The following is a 9,212-nucleotide window of genomic DNA, read 5'->3' on the forward strand; positions in this document are numbered from 1 at the left end:
AAGAACACTAATTCGAAAATTTTAAAGAGAAAATATAAAATATGCAATTGACACCAAACTTAGAATAAGACACTAATTCACGAAAAATTAAAAATTAATAGGGACAAGTAATATTTTCGAAAAATTTTTGAAGAGAAATTAAAGGACTCAGAATTTAATGACTCTATAGCAACAAAAATAAATTATCCCTAATCTAAGCAACAAAATAAACCTTTAGTTGTTCAAACTCGAACAATCCCCGGCAACGGCGCCAAAAACTTGGTGCACGAAATTGTAATCCCAATATCAAAATCAAGATTTCTTATGACTTCGTACCACTAACCAGCAAGTGCACTGGGTCGTCCAAGTAATACCTTACGTGAGTAATGGTCGATCCCACAGATATTATTGGTTTGAAGCAAGCTATGTTTATTTTATTATTCTTAGTCAGGATATCAATTATAATTATTAGTTTGAATTATTAGAAAAAATAAAAGAGTGTGAAATAATTACTTGTTGTGCAGTAATGGAGAATATGTTGGGGTTTTGGAGATGCTTTGTCTTCTGAATTTCTGTAATGTAATATTCAACTCAATGCCAAAGTGCAAAGTTCCTTCCATGGCAAGCTCTATGTAGGGTGTCACAGTTATCAATGGCTACTTCCCATCCTCTCAGTGAAAATGGTCCAAATGCTCTGTCACAGCATGGCTAATCAGCTGTTGGTTCTCGATCATGTCAGAATAGAATCCATTGATTCTTTTGCGTTTGTCATCACGCCCAACACTCGCGAGTTTGAAGCTCGTCACAGTCATCTAATCCCAGAATCCTACTCGGAATACCACAGACAAGGTTTAGACTTTCCGAATTCTCATGAATGCCGCCATCAATTCTAGCTTATACCACGAAGATTCTGGTTAAGGAATCTAAGAGATACTCATTCAATCTGATATAGGACGGAGATGGTTGTCAGACACACGTTCATGGATTGAGGAAGGTGATGAGTGTCACGGATCATCACCTTCTCCATAGTTAAGCGCGAATGAACATCTTAGATAGGAACACGCATGTTTGAATAACAAAACTTAAATAATTGCATTAATTCATCGAGACGCTGCAGAGCTCCTCACCCCCAACAATGGGGTTTAGAGACTCATGATGCCAAAAGGTACAAATTTCAGATCTAAAAATGTCATGAGATACAAAATAAGTCTTTAAAAGTTGTTTACATACTAAACTAGTAACCTAGGTTTACAGAGAATGAGTAAACTAAGATAGATAGTGCAGAAATCCACTTCTGGGGCCCACTTGGTGTGTGCTGGGGCTGAGACTTAAGCTTCTCACATGCCTGGGCTGTTTCTGGAGTTGAACGCCAAGTTGTAACGTGTTTCTGGCGTTCAACTCTGGTTCGTGATGTGTTTCTGGCGCTGGACGCCAGACTGCAACATGGAACTGGCGTTAAACGCCAGTTTACATCGTCTATCTTCGCGCAAAGTATGGACTATTATATATTGCTGGAAAGCCCTGGATGTCTAATTTTCAACCCAATTAAGAGCGCGCCAATTGGACTTCAGTAGCTCAAAAAATTTCATTCTGAGTGCAGGGAGGTCAGAATCCAACAGCATCAGCAGTCCTTTTTCAGCCTAAATCAGATTTTTGCTCAGCTCCCTCAATTTCAGCCAGAAAATACCTGAAATCACAGAAAAACACACAAACTCATAATAAAGTCCAGAAATATGATTTTTGCTTAAAAACTAATAAAATTCTATTAAAAACTAATAAAAACATACTAAAATCTATATGAAATTACCCCCAAAAAGCGTATAAAATATCTGCTCATCATCCATACTCGAACAATAGCCGGTAACGGCGCCAAAAACTTGGTGCACGAAATTTTGATCATCAACAATGGCGCCAATGAACTTGGTAGCGCTCTCAAACGTGAATCACACTTAGTCACAACTCCGCACAACTAACCAGCAAGTGCACTGGGTCGTCCAAGTAATACCTTACGTGAGTAAGGGTCGATCCCACGGAGATTGTTAGTATGAAGCAAGCTATGGTCATCTTGTAAATCTTAGTTAGCCGGATAATAAATGTTATGGAGTTTTCGAATAATAAATAAAACAGAAAATAAAGATAGAGTTACTCATGTAATTCAATGGTGGAAATTTCAGATAAGTGTGTGGAGGTACTTGTCCCTGTTGGATCTCTGCTTTCCTACTGTCTTCCTTCAATCCTTCTTATTCCTTTCCATGGCAAGCTGTATGTAGGGCATCACTGATGTCAATGGCTACATCCCATCCTCTCAGTGAAAATGGTCCAAATGCTCTGTCACAGCACGGCTAATCATCTGTCGGTTCTCGATCATGTTGGAATATAATCCCTTGATTATTTTGCGTTTGTCATCACGCCCAACAATCGCGAGTTTGAATCTCATCATAGTCATTCAATCCCTGAATCCTACTCGGGATACCACAGACAAGGTTTAGACTTTCTGGATTCTCATGAATGCTGCCATCAATCTAGCTTATACCACAAAGATTCTAATTAAGGAATCCAAGAGATATGCGCCCGGTCTAAGGTAGAACGGAAGTGGTTGTCAGTTACGTGTTCATAGGTGAGAATGATGATGAGTGTCACAGATCATCATATTCATCATGTTGAAGTGCAACGAATATCTTAGAATAAGAACAAGCGGACTTGAATAGAAAATAGTAGTAATTGCATTGAAACTTGAGGTATAGCAGAGCTCCACACCCTTAATCTATGGTGTGTAGAAACTCCACCGTTGAAAATACATAAGTGATGAAGGTTCAGGCATGGCCAAATGGCCAGCCCCCATGAATGATCAATAGTCTCCTAAGATGAATAACGGAGTAAAACCGAGACCAAAGATGTCTAATACACTAGTAAAAAGTTCTATTTATACTAAACTAGCTACTAGGGTTTACAAAAATAAGTAATTGATGCATAAATCCACTTCCGGGACCCACTTGGTGTGTGTTTGGGCTGAGCTTGATATTTACACGAGCTAAGGCTTCTTTTGGAGTTGAACGCCAAGTTGTAACGTATTTTTGGCGTTCAACTCTGGCTCGTGACGTGTTTCTGGCGTTTGACTCCAGAATGCAGCATGGAACTGGCGTTGAGCGCCAGTTTACGTCGTCTAATCTCAAATAAATTATGGACTATTATATATTGCTGGAAAGTTCTGGATATCTACTTTCCAACGTCGTTGAGAGCGCACCATTTGAAGTTCTGTAGCTCCAGAAAATCCATTTCGAGTGTAAGGAGGTCAGAATCGAACAACATCAGCAGTCCTTTGTCAGCCTCCTTATCAGAGTTTTGCTCAGGTCCCTCAATTTCAGCCAGAAATTACCTGAAATCACAGAAAAACACAAAAACTCATAGTAAAGTCCAGAAATGTGAATTTAGCATAAAAATAATGAAAACATCCCTAAAAGTAGCTAGATTATACTAAAAACTACCTAAAAACAATGCCAAAAAGTGTATAAATTATCCGCTCATCAATTATGTTCTCAGTCAATAACAACAATCAACAAAGTATAATCCATCTCAATAATTACAAAACATAGAATCAAATCATAAGCACACACAATCATAGAAAACACAACCACAAACAAATATGCGCAACAAGTATGATGCATGTGTAGTCCTATACAGGCCATGAACTCATGTGTCGGCTTGTTGCCCGATTCCCGACACTGGTCCTGAGATAAGTGTTACATATCGCCGTCCTCATGGGGGAACCTTCCTTTCGGTCTCCAATGAGCGTTACGCATCACCGTCCTCACTGAGCCATCCCTATAGTATTAAGTGAGTGTTACGCATCGTCGTCCCCACTAGACACTTGGCACTAAGGCCCAAACAACACTCAATTTTTTTAATCTTTGCTCTCTAATCTAATGTGACAGAGACATCTTTAATTAATACCTTCTTTTCTATCTGCTCTACTGTGGCAGACGTTCATTAGATTCTTTTAGTCTTTGTTCTCTACTCTCCTGTGACAGAGATTCTTAGTTTCTTTTATTCTTTTAATTCTTTTGTTCTCTATTATTTATTGAATTATATTTCTATATAACTCAGCAACCTTTATCTGAGTTTAGCTTCTAGTGTCATAACCTCTGCAAGCAACTTCTGTCTTACAGGTGAGGTTCTCTCTAGCCAATGTATGTATTGATAACCTCTACAAGCAACCTCTGTCTTACAGGTGCGACCATCCCCTAGAGTGGCCGATGTATCTCTGGAAAGCGAATCTCAGTGGGCTCACCACCATATCTTTACTTATCTCATTTTCTTTTCGTTCTTTCTTTATTTCTTTTCTTTCTTATCATTTCACAATATAATTTATCTTCGCATTATTTTCTCGCCTTTTGTAACACCCAAATTACCCTAAGCTTTACCTTTAGCCGTAAAGTAAAGGTTAATCAGAGGTTACGATAGTTCTAAGGCTTATACATATATATATTACGATCACACGAAGCTAAAGCGCAAGACACAAGGTATAGATGCAAGAGAATAAAACATATATAGATATAACATTATAATAGATCATAGGGAACTAGTCACAGCTTGCGGAGTTTAAGACGACTAGTTACAAATAGATAAATACAAAGTTTTAGAATTAAAACAGCTTATACAACCTATCTCTCAAGTAAGCCTCTAAGGCCATAAAAATAAAATACAAAGAAATGTGAGAGTAACTATAATAAGGTAAATTAGAAATAAAATAAGGAGGAACTATACTCCACTCTATCACCATATCCGCAATCTCATCGAAGTAGATTACGACCTGCATCTAAAAAACAACAACAAAGTATAGAATGAGAACTGGAGGTTCTCAGTATGGTAACAGTGCCCAATAATGTAAGATGTAAGGCTCCGGGACGCCGAAAGCAATCCTAGAACTTCACATCACATACTGATATTCAAGTTTAGAATAAAATATAATTAATGTAAACTTTAAACAATAAACCGAGTCTTCTAAACCTAAGGGAGTTCTAACAAATACTTATCACACCGCTGTATCTCATAGCCTTTGCCAACCTAACCTCCATGCGATCCCATCGCCACCGCCTACCTAACCTCCTAGCATCAGACAATCACAAATAACGCATGCAAGTAAAACACAGATAGTATTCAATTATAGCAAGTAATTCAAGAAGCAAGTAACCATGTTATACAATTAGGCAAACTCAAGTAAACAAAGCAAGCAAGTATATAGAAGATGCACATGATGAATGTCTGCCCTATTAGCTGTGATATCACATTGTCAGTTCAACTGTCAACCTGACACATCTCCATAGAGATGTCACCCTTTGGATTCATGGTGTGGGAACCCCTGAGATATAGTGCTCGGATCACTATCCAGGGTTTTGTGCCTGTACGCTCTGATGATCCGAAGGGATGTGAGCGGGATCTATTGCCACTGACCTTACATCTAAGCGTAAACGGGATGAACCACCGCCCTTACGCCGCCACCGCTACCTCGACATGCGGGATCCAACCTCGGCCCCTGCCGAGCGCATAGCGTCTCATAATCTCAATGAAAAAGTTGTACAGTGGTTTTCAAAACATTTTTAGTACAAGATAGATCCATCACTTCATTTAGAGTCCTCGACTATTTTCAACCACTATTCTTTCACATTTCAGTTCCTTGCTTTCGCATCTCATTCCTCAACCATTCATCACACACCATCAAACCTTCCCCCGTATAACAGAAACCTAGTACTCCGTTTGCTAACCTTTTCCAAATAACAGTGTCTAAAACCCTTAAACCATTTCCCAGGTTTGAACACCCAAAAATATGCCCAAAAGTCTTAAAATGGTATTATAGTAGCTTACAACCTTGTTGGGAAGGTGAAATAGTTGAAAAAAAAGTTTAAAATTATGAAACAGGTGGTATGCGTCCGCACAGGGGTGTGCGTGCGCACACGGAAAGATTTTGATAGTGTGCGTATGCACAGAGGTGTACGTACACACAGATACTAAAATTTACAAGTCTGTTCACTTGCACAAGCTGTGCGAGCACCCCCAACAGACGATCCTTCCCGACTTGTGCGTGTGCACAGGTCTGTGCGTCCGCACAGGTCGTAATGCTTCATTGATGTGCGCGCGCACAACCTATGCCAACGCTGCTACCAGAGCCCTTTTCCCTGCCTGTGCATACGCATAGGTCTGTGCGTCCGCACAAAATAGAATTTTCGCAGGGTTATGCGTGCACACAAGGCTATGTGTTCGCACATATTAGAAAATCCTAAAATTCTGCAGCTTTGCAAAATTTCAGATTTTTAACACCAACTTTGAATGATCATAACTTCCTCTACAAAATTCCAAATTTCACAAACTTTATATAGATTTAAAGGGTTTTTAAAGATCTTTAATTCTAAATGAGTGTCATCATATTTTAAAAATCGAGGTAAAAGTTATGATCAGACAAAGTTCATCAAAAATCCATTTTTACCAAAGGCCTCAAGACTCCAATTTGTTCAAAACTCACAATTCAAAGCCAAACCAACCACAACCCAAACATTACCAAAACCACATAAAAGCCCATACCCTTCCTTTTCCAACTCAACCATCCATAATCCCAATTACACTACTCAATACCATCAAATTTCTTACTCATCAACATCCAAAACCATCATAATAACCTTTAACCAACATCAAACATCAACAACTACTTCAAATATTCATCACTTAATCTCAACATTATCAATCATTATTCACACTCATATTACCACACTCAACATACACTCTCACCAACATCAACCAACATCACAATTTCTAATTATCACCAACAACATCAATATTCCTCATCAACCTTTATAATCATTAAATACTAACAACATCATTATTTATCATCAATCCTTAAATACCAACATCCTCATCAACAACATTAATCATCAATACTCATCAACACCACAATTCCCAATAATTATCCTCAACCACAATAATCCAATGCAACCCATAATTATCATCAATTCACATATAAATATTCATACACCAACAACATTCAATCCTATCATAGGCTCAACTAGCCTAACTGTCCATAAACATTACATATTACAAAAAAGAAACTAAAACCATACCTTGGCCGATTTCCAAAACAATTCAAACATCAAAACGAAGCCACCAAGCTTGCTCCAAAGCCTCAATCAACTCCAATAGACACCAAAACTCAATCTAACATCACATATACATACCAACATCAAAACCTAAGATACACAAAATAACTAAACATAAGGATTTAGTAAAATCTTACCTTACCCAACGTGATTAAGGGTAAAATTCAATATTTACCCACTACTAGAGATCACCTAAATAAGTAAAACCACAAAATCTACTAAAAAACCAAATATAAAAATATGCAAAACTTAGGGCACAAAATTAGGGAGTGAGATGAGAGATCTTACCAAATTTCTTTAGATAGAAACATAGAGCTCGACAAGAGCTTCACGTGATCGCAAACGGCTCGTTAATCGGAGTTCCGTAACTCAAGTTATGGCTTCCGGAAGGTGATGATAAATAGTACCACCACCTCCCCTCTCTCAATCTGCGGCCCTCTCTCTTAGGGTTGGAAATGAGCTCAAAGCTCATTAAATGAGCTTATATATATTGGGTCTTAGGCTTGGTTTGGGCCTAGTCCAATCCATTAGTGTTTTTGGTTCATTTGTCCCACTTTGGGCTAAAACCTTTAAAATTAGTGTTCGGTTTTCAATTCCAAAATTACTTTTGTCCTTTCAAAACAATAAACCAATTTTTTTAAAATCTTATTTTTTCAAAATACGCAGTACTGGATAAATCAGAGTCGATACTGCCAGCTTAATAACCAGTATGCATTTTTACAAAAATTTTTCGAAAGAAATACATTTTTCAACTCAGAAAAATTCACTGAAACCAAATTTCTCATTTATATTTTTAAATTAAAACTTCTAAATTTTGAATCCATTTCGGACACTAAAATTACTTTATTAAAATGGTTTTACGTGAAAACGCGGGTTCTTACACCTTTTCCTAAGTATCTTATGAAAAAGAATTATAAAGTATTTTAATTAAGTCTGCATTTTCTAAAACTTTTAAGACTACTCTATTTGCTCTTCTCTAACTTATAATAATATTAATAATATTTTTACTAGTTAATATTCGTAATAAAATGATAACAATAATATAAACAGAATAATTTAAATGGTAAATAAATAAATAACATATATATATATATATATATTTAACTATAATATTATATAAAATTATATTCGAACCCTCACTTATTTTAATATTTATAAAAATAACCTGAACTTTTATAAAATATCCATTTTATCCCACGTACTTTATTTATTACCCAAAATACCCGAAAACTTATATAATTATAAATTGTACCTCAATTTTTATATATAAATACAATATTATCCTTCAAAAATAAAGTTTAAATATTAATCTTCCTCTTATTCCAAAACCAAAATTCTTAGCCATTCCCTTTCAAAATATTACTTGTATTTTAATCCGTTTTCGAGTCTTTCGATTATTCGATTTTTCTTAACTTTTAATTTAATCTTTCAACCACCAAATTTCTTCAATTTTCTCAAAATACCACATCACAACAATCCCCAAACTATTAAAACAACCACAGCTGAGCTGTTCCTCGTAGCCAAACCAACAAATTACAAGCAACAATAATAATTCAACATAAACTCATTCAAACTCAAACAATAATCAATCAAATAAATATTCACTTATTAAATTCACATTTAATTATTATAAAGTTATCAAATCGTACCTCCGTACAAAATCAAACTAACAGAATTTTTGAAAAAAAATTTGATCAATCTGCTGAAGAAAAAACGTCAAGAATCGTTTTTGCTTTCTAGAACTTCAATTAGTCAAATTCAAGAGAAAGAGAAATTACGTCATCGTCAATTTCTATTGAATAAAAATAATGTTAACATGTAAAAAATAAAAATACAAACACTTTTATTGGATTAAATTTTTTATTAGAATTATGGATCACAAAAAATTGAAACCAAACTTTTTGGTGTGGGTTACGGTTTTCTCATGAAAACATTCGGTCTCTCTCTCTCCGTATGAAAGAAAAAGAAGCTAGTAAATTTTGATGAGGATTATATGTGATTAGGGAAGTGGTTCAGCTTGAAGAATATTAGGTGTCATGATTAAATAAGAAAATAAAACACATGTCATGATAATAATAATAATAATAA

This window comes from Arachis duranensis, chromosome 5 (assembly GCF_000817695.3).
Source record: "Arachis duranensis cultivar V14167 chromosome 5, aradu.V14167.gnm2.J7QH, whole genome shotgun sequence".
NCBI lineage: Eukaryota > Viridiplantae > Streptophyta > Magnoliopsida > Fabales > Fabaceae > Arachis > Arachis duranensis.